Source organism: Grus americana, chromosome 7 (genome assembly GCF_028858705.1).
Source record: "Grus americana isolate bGruAme1 chromosome 7, bGruAme1.mat, whole genome shotgun sequence".
Classification (NCBI taxonomy): Eukaryota; Metazoa; Chordata; class Aves; order Gruiformes; family Gruidae; genus Grus; species Grus americana.
In genome coordinates this window covers 24,953,609-24,966,277 of record NC_072858.1, presented here as the reverse complement: position 1 = coordinate 24,966,277, position 12,669 = coordinate 24,953,609, and the positions used below count along the sequence as shown (strand labels likewise).

At 36.5% G+C, this 12,669-nt stretch overlaps 1 protein-coding gene across 9 annotated transcripts in view; it reads right to left on the bottom strand.

Annotated features, from left to right (window-relative positions):
• The window catches only part of KAT6B (lysine acetyltransferase 6B), a 115,939-nt gene that overhangs the window by 55,697 nt on the left and 47,573 nt on the right, over window positions 1–12,669 (bottom strand). The gene's annotated exons all lie outside the window — the stretch shown is intronic.

The following is a 12,669-nucleotide window of genomic DNA, read 5'->3' as shown; positions in this document are numbered from 1 at the left end:
TTAACAAAAACAAGGAAAAGTTAGAACTTCTGGTACTATTCTTGAATATACGATTTCAACTCCAGAACATGATCACCTGTTCTTCAGATGTAATAGTACTCAAAGATGCAAACTGGCCTTTACTACAGATAAATATAGTTCCTTTCCACAAGAAAAACAATTTTTTGTAACTTTTACAAAAACATCTCATATTTAAGACATACTTTATTACTTTTCCATCCAATACAACTCTCACTTTCCTCTGAGACTACAATTTTAGTGTAAAACCACTGAATTAAACAGATCAACAGTTATCCGTTCCAGTCTTATGAGCCCCATCAGCTATAATGCACAATCAGAATTAAAAAATAGGCAAATCTTTCAATGTCTGGAAGCAATACACAGAACTTTTCAGAGAAAGATTTAAAAATTGATACGAATTTACTTCCCGATCTTCCTAATGTGCTCTCTGACAAACTATCAAAGATTAAATACCCCGAAACAGTTTCTGCAGTAAATTCTAGAGTTTTAATGAAACTACTTACCTGCATCATCCAAAATATTCATGTATTAATGCCTACACAGAAGTATCTGTAAACAGATCTGTAACAAATAAAGTGATGTGCAACTATTTCTTCAAGTGGGATACTTGAATAATAAAGTACGTTCCCAGACTGGCTTCTAGCAGCTACTATCACAACTCCTCAAAAATTAAAATAGTTTCTTTTGCAAATTCATAGTTTCCAGATTTAGCTAAGCAATGCTGTTAATTTTATATATCAAAGTAATTGTTTTCACAATTTTTTTACATTTCCACTCTATGCCACAGTACTTTGAAAGCTGACAGACTATCTTCACTTGACCTACAAATCTGTATTCCCTTACAGTTCTGGGAAGTAGGGAATGCTTGTTTTTAAGGGTATTCTTGACAAGACAACAGTTCCATGTAGATATCCCCTTATACCTCAACACAGCATAATACAGAAATACTGAAACCAGAGTTATATTCTTGAGCTTTAGGATCACCTTAAATCAAGCAGCAGATTCCAAAGAATACTGACACCAGCAAGGTAAAGTTGTCCTACCCAGCCAAGAGGAGCACGCATATCCTTACCCTAGCCAACAAACACTTCCATATAAACACCCTGAGGCATGGTACCTTTCCCAAAAGCTTAGTCCTCAGAAGGTCTGCTCACTGTTCATCTCTTCACAATCTAATTATCAGAATACTGGCATACTTGTATACTCCAAACAACAAACATAAAAGATAAACAGAGCCAAAAAACTTTTCCTAAGTATGGATATGGCTGTTCTCTTCAATAAACTACAAAAGGGAACTGCAATATTACCTTCTTACAACTAACAGGAACAAACATAATTTATGGTCCTTAGTCTTACTAAGACCTCCATTATGGATTATATGGATAGCTGAAATATTAAATTGCTACCTGGACAAAAATAATTGTCAAAGTTATAAAACTGGCAGATTTCCAATTTAGTCATGCCTCAAAAAGTTTAAAAAAAGTTTATTGATATTCTTTGTCAGTTTTGGCTGGATAGCATTGAGTGAGATCAGTAATTCTGTAAGTGGGAACGGATATACCAATTACCTGCAGAATTTTTCACTTGCAAGTTAAAACCAACGAATATACAAATAAAAGAAAACAAGTTAGTTACTATTCTTGCAAGTAAGATATCATAATTCCAGAGATCTATCTCATCATTATACTTTTAAACAGACTTGCATTTGGAGCAAAATGATATTAACAAAAAAACCCCCCATAAACTAGACCAATAATCAGCAACAGAAAAATGGTCCAGAGCTATCCAACACAACTGTTCACTTGCAGCATACTGTGGACATTTCTTAACTGCTCCTTAAAGTTTAATACAGATAATTTTAAAAGAAAGATTATTCTTTCAGTGGAATCCAGTGAAAATCTCTTCCATTCTCCTTTCCTTTGATGTAACAGTGCTTTAGTCATTTCAGAAAGGCTCGGTCTGATAAATAATTTACAAAACATCACGTATCATTCATATAATGAAACAAATCCCAGTCCACAATCTCATTTATCTTTCTAAAATTTTTTTTTCTTGCTCTAGGAAAAGATACGGCCATTAGCCAACATTCATTTACTTCCCTATTTCACTCCACCACCACCCTCCTCTTTTTGTTTTTTGTTTTTAACTGAAGGTAAAATAAAGGACAAAGGTTGTTGGCAGTTCAGGGCTACAAAGACTGATGTTCCCGTAGCAAACCTAATAATAAAGAGCTTGCAAATCCTATCACTTCACACACAAGTTTTCAAGAAACTTACAGGCTCCAGTACATATTTTGAAGCCATTTACATTAATAACTGTATTACTGGGTCTGATGTCTGAGCTACTTAAAGTTAAGAATACACACATTCTTGTCGGCACAGTAAACAAAATGTAATTTCATACTGCTTTAGCTTGCACAGTCAGAGCAAAACTATATTCATACTGGTAGTACTGTTTCTGGCTCACAGCTGTCTCAATTAGGATAAACTAAATGAGTTTTGGGTTGGGTTTTTTGTTTGTTTTGTTGTTGTTGTTGGTTTGGCTTTTTGACTGGGTCAGAATATAATCCAAACAGAAATGCATCTCCTACCTGTATCTCTTAATCACTAGTTTCTCTTCTAAAATATAGCAATAGAGTATCATTATCTTCTGGAAACCAATAATTAGTCACCAGGAAGGTTAATTCCATTTCATCTCTTACAGGAACTAGTATGGCCAGTTACTCAACAGAGCAATATTTTATACTAGATGAACCGGTAATATTTTTCTTGTTATTCAACCTCAGTTTAAAAGCAAAATAACTTTTTTATCTAATATTTAAGAACCACATTAGGAACTGTGTTACAAAAGCATGTATGGTGTCTGCTCTGTCACTGAAGATAGGTCTGAATAACACTTATCCAGTAACATACTATTATTTCTGTAGCAGAGCTAACAAGCTGAGAAGAATTTTTCATTCCCTTAATTTTAGGAACAAGGTAAATTACAACAACTTTCAAAAGGGTTTAGTTTTTATGGTCAGTAGAAATTGTACATTGAAATTTAAAAGGCTGCCCTGTTCAACTCACTGTATTTCCAATTGCAGTAGGGGCAGATTTGCAGAAAATTCATACATTGTGCCAATATGCAGTTGCATTCAGAAACTAAAGCTTCACAAAAAGCAGTCAGGCAATAGGATTTAAAATATATATATGTATACACACACACATCCCCACAGAGCAACAACAGACCATCAACTCAGCACCTGTGAACAGGTTTTCTTTTACTTTCCAATTATTTAAGCACCATACATCCAACCACCACAGCACATCAATCCTCTAAATATCCTTAAAACCAGATATTTTTACTGTCATCAGTACTTTTGGCTCAGAAACCCTCGTGATGCAAACACTGTGATCATCCGCCTGAATTTACATTCTTAGTTTCCCTACAGTAAGTAGGAAAGGATTATGTTGCAAAATGCAGTATATAAATTTCTCAAATATATACAAGTTTTAAACAAATTGTATTACTTTACACTGACAAATTAATTATTAGAGTTTGGTAGGAGATACCTATTTAATCCTGCTACGCATATAGTACAAATGTTAAACCAGGCATTATTTTTAACATTCACAATAGGAAGTCTCAAATGTATCCCCCCCCTTCCCTTCAGGCAAAAATGCAGAGGCAAAGTTATTCCTATGAACAACCACTGACTGCAGCTGATCAGAACTCTGTCATAAAAGGTGCATGAACCATAAAAGCCATGCAGGTACACTTTTGAGACCAGCTCACTAAAAAGAGTATCGCAGACTATTTAGCAGGCCTATCAGTGTCTCTGCTTTAGGCATTATATAAACCCTTGCTCTGATCTCATGAATGCACCACCTTCCTAAAGAGGGCACTAAAAAGGTGCAGCTCAGTTACCCCCAACAAAAATTTGGTATACCATATACACTATGACTATTTTTTTGTGTGCTGCATAGAAGACCCCACAAACAAATCAAAACTGTCAGAACGAGTATCATATCCAAGCCCTCACCATTAAGTATCTAGAGAGAAATACTGAAGACCATCAAGTTTGAAAGTGATTGCCTTTCATCAGGAGGGTAATGCAAACCCATTCATGATTTCACCTCAGTGTGCCTACATATCCTCAACCAAAGTGATGGGAGAAGAAAGATTTTCAAGCTGTTAACCCATCATACAAAGCAGGGATGCATGAACAGCAGAACAAGTCATGGGGATCTGGGGGCAGGGGGGGGAGCCAGAAGGAGGGTAAAGAGGGCAAGGGGAGACTGCGAGTTAGTGCAGCAGGTGAGGTGGAGAAGGAGAGCATCACAGCTCATCCTCTTGCATGAATTTGATACAGGGTAGAAAAAAGGAAGGAAGAGCAACCATCACATAACAAAGGAAAAGAGAAAATGCATCAGTGACATCATTCACCATAAAGAATCTAAAATATCATCCAGCTTTAACATCTGACGGAGCAGAAAGAACAGTGAATTAAGAAGCAGAGATTAGTGTTTCCAGATTACTGCAGTAATTAGAAAAAACCCATGGGCTACCCAAGGAATACTGTGAGGTTTTTGGGCCCAAGGAGGATACTAGCCCCATGTCCACAGACTGGCAAGGACTCAAAGTGCCAGAGATGTCAGTGCAGCACTGCATACTACAGCAACCTTACCTTGAAAAGCTCAGGTTCCTCCCCCACACTCCCACCTTTATTTTAGAATAATCACAGCCCCAAAATGTAATTTCATAACATTTATAAACTCATTTTAGATAATATTTTTTGTGATTATCCTAACACTTGACTGTTTTCACTAAAAATTATACAAATGTGCGTACACTAAATTTTGATTATAGCTTTGTCATTTCAGTCACTTCAGAAAACAAGAAAAACTATGCTTAGTAAGTCTGTGCTACAGATAAATATTAAAAATAACAAAAAATACTGGTTTTGGTGACTTAAGGAAGTGTCCTGTAATTGATAAAAAAAAAAGAAACTGGAGTTTCAACTATTTAGCATAGTTTACAAGTTCTGAAACATTAAGGACCCACTATCCTTATTGCTTTCTCAGTCTTCACATATACTGCAAACCCTGAGATTGGTCCACATAAACATCATACTGATGCTAACAACTTAGTGCTAGCATTTAGTTCTACTCGCACAGTTTCCACCTTTAAGCAAACACTTAGAAGTCATTTCTGCAACCAGTAAATGATTTTATTTATTTATTTTAATGAATCACAGCTATCTATTCTGAGAAACTAACAGGTTTTGCCACTGGATAAAATGAATCCTTGGTAAAAATTCAGCTAGGCTTCTGTTACCTTACACCAGAATTTGTCTCAAAACTCTGGCCCAAAATAACAATTTTTTTCCTACTGTAGTTTCTGTGCTTGAGGAATTTATGTGTTCATCTGACTACATTTATAATTCCCATAGAATTCTCAAAAACATTTAGTATGTTCTAACATCCCAACCCCCAAAAAGTGACATTAAATCCTGAAAAGTCTTATTTTTGAGTATGCAAAGTTACCCAGAACTATAAATCTCACCTAAAGCATTGCTATAGCACTCTGAGGCTTTAAAGAGATTGTCTGAAAACTGTTAGGCATTAGTTGTATAGACACAATTATGGTTTTAAATGCTAGTCTCATTAAATGTTATACACACATTAAAACAAATGAAAAGTTAATTTTGAACAGTAAACCAAAAACCTCTACTGTTCAGATTTGCAACTGTCTCTCAATGCCTTTTCAGAAACACCTCAACATCATCCGACAACTTGCTGGAAGACACGTACTTATGTGTGATACACAAACATTAGATCCCTCATCCTATGAATAGAAACAGAAACAGCATACAAGTAATTTCAGGGTTAAAAGGACAGAGAGGCAAATTTTACTGAAAATGGAAACTGCAACAATCTTCAGTAGAGATCCACAGTTCTGGTCCAAGTCTTTGCCCTACTTCAATTACTTAACTATTTACAGCTTTAGGAAGGACAGAAGCATTTTCACAAAGCACCTTCATGGGCTATGTGGGGGCTTTTGGAGAGTTTTGGGGGGTTTGTTTTTGGTTTGGGTTTTTTTGTTTGTTTGTTTGAAAAAAGAAGTCTGAACAAGAAATACCACCAGCAGCATCTCTAAATACTGTTTTTTAAAAAATTAATATTGAAAAACAAAAACTGAATGAGCCATAGGCACTGATTTCTAGTCTCAGCTACTGAAGCAGTTGCTCTGGGTCACAGGCAAGGCAAGGTATTATGAGTACTGTCAGCTGCAGTCCCCTTACTGCACCCATTCTGTGGGTAAAAAAAAATTGAGCTTACTTTCCACATCTGAAAAAAGTCCATCATGTTTCAGGAACTAGTTATAATAATGTAAGCTAAACTTTGATTATTTTTTTTAAAGCAATTTCTTAATAACAACTGTCCAGTAGATCCCATGTTAGCTCTACAGTACCACACAGGTATTGCATGGTAAAAAGTATGCACTAACTCAAATGATGGTAAAAACATGCTGACAGGCTATTACTGCAGAAGTGTGAAAACATCAGACCTGCTATGAACCTTAATGTAGCTCCTATACATTCAGAGAGCACACAGCAAAAGCAAGCACAAGGGCAGTTCAAAGACAAGAGGACAGTACAGGGTGCCAAATTTTTTTTATTACACCTTTAAGTCAATACATTACATAAACAGTGTGTGTTGAGGAATAACTATAGTCTGAAGCTTCTGCTCTTCCCCCAAAAGATTATCTTCATTGCTATAATACAGGTTCATGCTCTCTTTTGCTCTATAAAACTCCAATTTCCTTACTACACAGTGGCTCCCTCTGCTCACATCCACCTGCTGTACTTTCAAAGGTTATGTCCGTATGGCAATTATGATATACAACATAACTGTCAGAGGTATTTAAATTATCCAAAACTGAGAAGTTTAAAACCCTTCATGTCCTCCTGGATTCACACACCCCAAAAGGCATCTAACTGCAACAGTGACACCAGATTTTGAACCACATTCTTGCAGGTCTGTGACTTACCCTTTGTGTGCACACAGAGCAACCAGCGGATGACATGTGAAGATTGTAAGGGCACACATATAAAGACTGTCTCTCATATAATGTTATTGAATCATCATCTTGTAAACAGGAAATCTCACTTCCATCCTGCACTCCTGATGAGGTGGGAAACTCCTGAAAGTGCATCCTAATCGACATATTTCTACAGGTAACAGCAGGAGGGGGAGCACTCTCCCCACCTCAGCCCAAAGAAAACTATGGTTCCTTAAACAGGCTTAAGAACTCTATTCACCTGAGCACACGAGTTCCCTTGCAAACCTGTGCTGAAATGATGTGTGCAGAGCATACAGTAATTTATTTCTACCTTTTCATTGTTCTTCAGCTAATAATTCCATGTAATATCTTAAAACAACTTTTTTTTAAAAAAGCCAAGAAGTGTAAAAGCAAAAAACTTGTCTCTTCCTTCCCACCCTGAAAAATATGGGCAAGCCTACAATGCAAACTTGTATGTTTCGAAATTTCTCTCCCAGAGTATTTTAACTAGCTTTTACAGGAAAATGTATAATCTACCTCCCCGGACATGATACATCTCACTTGAACACAGCTCCCCACATCACCTTGCGTGCCTTAGTATTAACCTCATCAGTCAACAAGCATCGCTACAGCTGATGGAACCAAACAGAAAAAGCTAACCTGCACCTTCATAAACAAGCACTGTCACAAGGAAGACATGCATAAAATAGTATACACTACTAGACAGTTTTCTAAACACAGTTTCTATTTTTAACTTACTGAAAGGAGCATTCCTGCTCTGTCTTCCAAACTGGGAAACAATACAATGCAGAACAGGGGAGCTTGCAACAATTACTACTTAGAAAGCAGAATGCAACTTCAGGCTTCAAAAGTCTCTTTTCCTTGCAATATGAAAAACATCAATAAAAGTCAAATTCTATTTCAAATTAGACTTTTGTTGTTTCATATGATAGTACAAGGTATTAGAAACTAAACCCAAAACTAATTTCAATATATTAAAGTTGCTTTGGCTGTAATCAAGAAACCAGCAAAGATTAGTGCTCTGCATAGTGAATATTGCTCAACATACAGAGAAGAAGAAACCCTGATCAAAAAAGCCACAAAACCCCCACAGAAACACACACGCACTTTTTAGAAAGAGGGTTTTATTCATTTGCCCCGGTCCTCTTAATTAACTTCACATAACCCAAACTGCATTCATGTTTTGTTTGCAGTTTATATCCACTGAAAATTTTAAAAATTCACTTTCTGTTGAAAAACCACCACCAAAAGCACAGGATATATCTGGAGAAGGGTGCAAAGTAGCAGCTCAAAAGTACAGATAAATCTCCCAGTCCTCTGGAGGCTCAACTTTCACTTCAAACAGAATCAATCTAAAGCCTCTACACTTACAGAGGGGAGGCTTTCAAACAATAATCCTGGTTTAATAGACACACAAGACTATTGCAGACAGCCTAAAAACACTTTGGATATGTCTAGGCCCTGTTATATTTTCAAGAGTTACTGAACTAGGATACTTATTTAAATTGTACCCCTTCTGTGATTTTTGTCAATTCCTATAGTAGCACTACAGGAGAAAGAAGGCTCTTCCCTCCTGAATGGGATGGAATATGTTATTTCACATGTGGGTTTCCTGCTTCGGTCCTGCACCTAGGACTAAATAGTTAAAAAAAAAAATACATTCATCTTTCCATTACTGTAGTCATAAGTGTGTCATAAAAAAAAATTTTAGAGAGTCTTATAGGCTATTAATATAACTGGGCTATGAAGAAGGCTCTCCACAAGTCCCCCCTGCATTCTCCATTGTGAGATTAGAGTCCAACTACAGACCCTGCCACTAAGGGGTACTTATGCTTACCAGCCAGGTTATTTATAACTCAAGCTGTAAATACATCGTATATACACTGCAGTTTTCTAGTTGCATCTTCCTGTAATTCTGAAGACCATCATTTATACTGTGCTAATCTAACCATAGGCCAAGCAGTCTTCAGACTTCTTGAAACTGTCTCCTTCAGTGGTTTTGAAGTGAAAAGATCAAGGAGGGGGGGAAGTTAGTTTAGTACTTTCAGCTATGTTATTCATATCTGCAGCAATATATTCTCTTCAGGAATACATGTTTATAAGCTGTCTCTATCAAATAGGTGAGACTGAAGAGACCATGCACCATCAGTACTGCATGTAGACAATGTTTTCCAATTCCAAATTCAACTACTATGGGTTTGCTCCCTTCTTTCACCTTCGGCAAGGTACCCTTAGGAAATCAATTCTAAATATATTTGTAAGTTAAATTTTGTATAAACATATCTCAAATCCATTTTCTTTACACCTAACATGTAAAAAACTGTTGTCTTCAGACTCATCTGAAGGGATGTTTCAGTAAGAGTTAAAATTGGAAGGGCTCCAAAAGTTTTTCCTTTTTCAACTCCAAACTTCGTCATTTCTGTCCCCTTCCTCGCCTACTATGAGACCAGCAACTGGTTCAAAAATCTATATTTCTTCAGTTGGAGTTCAAGATATATTTTTTTAGAATTAAACTCTTCAATCTGGCGCACAGAACATCTTCAAGTGTACCAACAACAGGCTTGCGTTTCTTCATTCCCTCCCTGAAGCAGTCCATTGACTCCCACAGACCAAAGTGAAACCACTACTGCAGATCCAACCAAGCAGATTATACCTAAAGTGGTATTACTCCTTACGTAGCAATCATTAGTCAAAGTCTGAGGTCATCTTCCAAGTACCACCTTTGCTTTTTAAGTAGTCCAAATTCTTCTTTTTCCCAAGTAGTAAGTTTTCACTCTTCACACCTCGCTCAAAACTGAATCCTTTAAATTCATCTAGATGTCTTAAGAGCATTATATATTTCCCTTACCACATGCTCCATCACTGTCACAAGAACAATGCACTTAAGCCCTAAAACAATGACCTATCATTCTCATCCTCATCATGACCTCACCTTCTATACCATCAACCACAATGTCGTCTATTTTTGTTTACAGCATGTAAAAACAAACAGCATCCACATCATTGGTATGTAACCCTTCCAAGAATCTCACCTTTAACTTTACTTCTGAATGAATACCTAGAAGTGAACTTAATTACATCTAGCTTTCTATGATCCTGCTCATCACTTGCTTATTTTCACATTTTCTTCATATATCTCAGTTTCTTCATATGCTTAGGAGATTTCCAAACTTGTTGGCATGGAATCCATTGGGTTTTGTCACATGTACATATAGTTGTTTGAATGGGATTGCATTTCCTAACTCCAAATTCTACCTGCAGCTAGGCTGAAGCAGCTGACACGTGTAATCACAAGCTGGTAAGCAGTGGTGCCATTCACAGACCATGATCCCATGGGCATGACAATTTTTACATTCTTTGGGAAAAGTATTGCTTTTAAGCAGATTAAATAAACTCCAGTAGAAGCAGCACACACTTCATTGCCATAATATTACGTTTACTCAGATGTTTGTATATATGCATATTTTTATTCATAACTTATTACCAAAGTCATCCTACATAAATGTGTATAATATGTTGACAGTGTGGCACAGGATAATTATTAGTTGTCTTGATGCTAATTGCTCAGGGAAAATGTTTAATTGCATATTAAATTGATCATATGCATATTTTATTTAGTTTACTCTTTGGGGCAAGTTTACTGTCAGCACTATCTAGATTTGAGTAGCACTATACTGAAAGCAGAAGTTGGGCTTCATGAGACTGGGCTATCATTTGAAATGCAATTTTAAATAAAACAAGCAAAGCCCCATTCTACTTCAAAATGAAGCAGCTGAATTTCTGCACAAAGTCAAGAAATATCCTGCCTAGTTGCCTCACATATCCGAAGGGAAAATATTAGGACCAAACCAAAATTATTAAGGCTATAAATTCTACAACGTGGTATGGTATTACAAGATAATTATTTCTTTAGATTTCTTTCACTGACATGATTATGAAATAGAAGCTTTAAATACAGAGAGCTATGCTTTCTGTTTCTTGTGGTGGGGTTTTTTTGTGGGTTTGTCTGGTTGGGTGTTTTTTTTTTTTTTAAAAAAGGATTTAATCTTAACATATGCATATAAATACATCCTTTCTGCTTGAACAATTATTTCAAGAGCACATGCAATACAAATAACGTCACTGTAAATAACAGTCACTGCTCTTACTGAGGCCCAAGTAGTAGAGAAGTAACATGGCTAAACATCTGTATTCCTATGGGCAACAAGTGACAGCAGCTAGGCCATTAACCTTTCCATTGCTGAGTCACTATTTTTTACTTGGTAAAAACACCCACACTAAGATACTACTCCACCAGGTGAGCTACAGAACAAGTAAAAAAATAAAAATTAAAAAAAACCCTATTTTTCATTTATTTGTTTTAAAATAAAGTCATTCCTGGTCTCTTTTCTGAACAGGGAGAAAGCTGGACAAATAGCTGATTAAATGCTAACAGCTTCTCTCCCCCCCGCTCCTGCGACAGGAACTGAACTTTATTCTTGAGAGAAGAAAAGCAGTTTATTCAACAGCCAAGACACTGAAATCACTTGCAGGCGTTTACTTTCACAATCCATTGCTCAAGACACAATGCCATTGAAAATCTGCCAGGTCTGTAAAGTGCATACAGTGTATTTTATACAAGACCTAGGAGAACAGCAGTTTTTCACTTGATCAAGTGCTGAAATCCATGGCAGAAGGATAATAAAGGTGAACAGGCAAAGTCACCCTATACCCCAAGGAGTTACTTAAGAGGTTGGCATTTTCAAACAAATGAAGCAGATTCCTCTGTTAGTCTCTGATTTTTTATATATATAGGCAATGTTCAAAATTAACATACTGTGAAGAAATTACCCCCCCAAAAATCAAAATGTAATTTTGTAATTAAAAACCCAGATCACTGTAGTTCATTTTACAAATACACTAAAGTTATCTCCATTAGAATATAATAAAGCACTGTTAACTAGCCACGCTACGTAAACCAGAGCTCAAAAGGCTCAGAACAAAATCAGTAAATATTTCCAGTAAATATTTCACCAAAGACCAGCTTTTCTTAGAAAGGTTTCCAAGTAGGCCTATTAAAGTTAAATGAAAGTCTCCTGAAGAAGGCAAATCTCAAGCTTGCTTCCAACTATTACATTTAAGCTGGGGGTGGGCGGGGGGGGAGTACTGCAGCAATTCGTATTGCATGGCTTCTGGAAACAAATCTAGTCAGACTAAAACCAGCGTTTGAGAGCTTATCCTCTACATTATTTCAAAGTCTGTAGTATCAAACAAAACCTGTGAAGTCCAAGAGGCCGTTCTCTGTCCCACCAATAATATTAAATTGCCATATTACTCAGGGAAAGTGTGCGAGTGCTACCATCAGAATTCATACAGCAGAAGAAAAGGATAGGAGAAGAGTCTTAGCAAAGGTCATTCAGGCAGCAGCTTGCTTACTGTAATTTTTTGAGGGATTGTTGAACAGTGCTTCAAGGTGGTTATGCTCAGCCTCAGAAAATGCAACTACATTGCTGATAGCCTACAGAAGAAAGTAAGGTAAGAAAGTTCCACTCCAACAAAAAGGTGTAACTAAAGGAAATAATGTATTAAAATATATTAAAA